The sequence below is a fragment of the Oratosquilla oratoria genome, chromosome 9 (genome assembly GCF_046742065.1).
Source record: "Oratosquilla oratoria isolate Oo_2021 chromosome 9, ASM4674206v1, whole genome shotgun sequence".
In the NCBI taxonomy this organism is placed as follows: Eukaryota; Metazoa; Arthropoda; class Malacostraca; order Stomatopoda; family Squillidae; genus Oratosquilla; species Oratosquilla oratoria.
Genome location: NC_134785.1, coordinates 10,117,846 through 10,119,788, shown reverse-complemented (window position 1 = coordinate 10,119,788; position 1,943 = coordinate 10,117,846).

The following is a 1,943-nucleotide window of genomic DNA, read 5'->3' as shown; positions in this document are numbered from 1 at the left end:
CCATAACGTAATGTATATTCACCATATCTAACTACACCCACCAACCATACAACTAATCCCTATATAACGGAACTAACACCCATACCTATATTTGATAACTAACATATCTCACATACGGCAACCCACCAACCCTCTTTATTACGACGGCTGCGCCGCCGAGAGATAGGACTGCCGAGGTCATCGACCTGGCAGGAGGAGCCGCCCGAGGTCACGAACCTGGCAAGAGGCAGTGCTGAGGCTAAGGCCCGGCACGAGGAGTGCTTAAGGTAAAGGACCAGGCTTGTACAAAATCTTCGTACCTGAATAAAACCAACAAAGTCCAGCAGAGACTTTACCTCACCCGCAAACCACCATTGCATGTAGCAAAACACATTTGTTTTGTTACAATTGGGTCGTTTCCCCACGTGCCCAAGGTTATCGAGAATCAACGCGGAAAGCCCACAGCGGGTACAAATGTATGTATGCATATATGTGTGTATGCAGATATGTATGCATGTATGCATATAATGTATGTATGTATATGTATGTATGTATGTATGTATGTATGTATGTATGTATGTATGTATGTATGTATGTATGTATGTATGTATGTATGTATGTATGTATGTATGTATGTATGTATGTATGTATGTATGTATGTATGTATGTATGTATGTTTGCATGTATGTATGTGTGTGTGTGTATATGTACTATTGTGGTCGTGATTCAAGATTCTTGTCACCTCGTCCATCGCTAAGAGAGAAAAAAGAATTCCCATTTTTTCTTCCAAGTTGCAAATAATTCCGAAATATGAAAACGAGATTATTATGTTCAGGAAGTAAAGGATCAGCAATTTGCTAAAGAAAGGTAAATAAGAAGGTGAAAAACCTACACCCGTAGGCGCTGAGTAGCTGAGGCCGAAGCTTATGCGGCGGGACTATTGAAGAAGGTGATAAACAGTCACTGCTGGGAATTGTGCCAGAGGCACATACTGATTCAATCAGTCAAAAAAAAAAAAAAAAAATCTGTAATTTGTGAGAGGATGGACACAGAAGTTGGGTCAACAAATGAGACAACTCCCAGAGCGGAGGCTGGAACTCACCACGTGCATTAATAACCACCTCATCTGATTTGTTTGGTCCAATACTGGTAAGAGATTATGTAAAACGGAAGGTAAGGATAAAGGCGTATGCTTTGACAATGACACCTCTCACTAGCCGTGTTGTAAATAATGACCTAACTATGGGCAATGACATAGACAGGCTTACGAGCAAATGCCGTCTGTTTGTCTCGGGAAGGGAAGTTTCCGCTTTGTTCTTTCCGACACAGAAACGCGACGTAGAGCTGCCAGGAAAGAAGATAAGACCGTGATCGAAAAAATGGATCGCCTTTCAGATATCTAAGCTTTGTCCCTCACCGGGGAACGACATAGTCTTTCATCAAATCAGCAAATGTTCCATGTTGGAAGGGGATGTTCGGATCCCTAATCAAGTCTTTCGATCCTTGGAGACGATTCTTGGAGAACCACTGAGATGTTTGAAAAATCAAACCCATTAAAAACAATAAAGATAAAAAAGGCCTGTTGGACTAAGACGCTACGGCGCCAATTTAGGTGCATACTTGCGTTCAAATGGTCGTACAAGTAGCAAGGTTGCAAGAGGATTCATGACCAATGAGACTGACGTGAGGAAACGAAGTCTGATTACAAAGGATTACAAAGGCGGAGCATGCCGACAGGAGACCTTTTGATCCATATCTAGGTCGGATGCGAAAAAAAAAATCATATTGATAATAAAATGATAAATAAAAACTATAATAATGTAAATAACAAATAAAATACATAAATAAATGCATAGGTATAGTTAAATAATAAACAAACAGGTAAATAGTAAATGATTATAAATTGACATATAACTAATAATAAATAAAAATCAGACAGACAAATGATAACAAAACAAAAACAA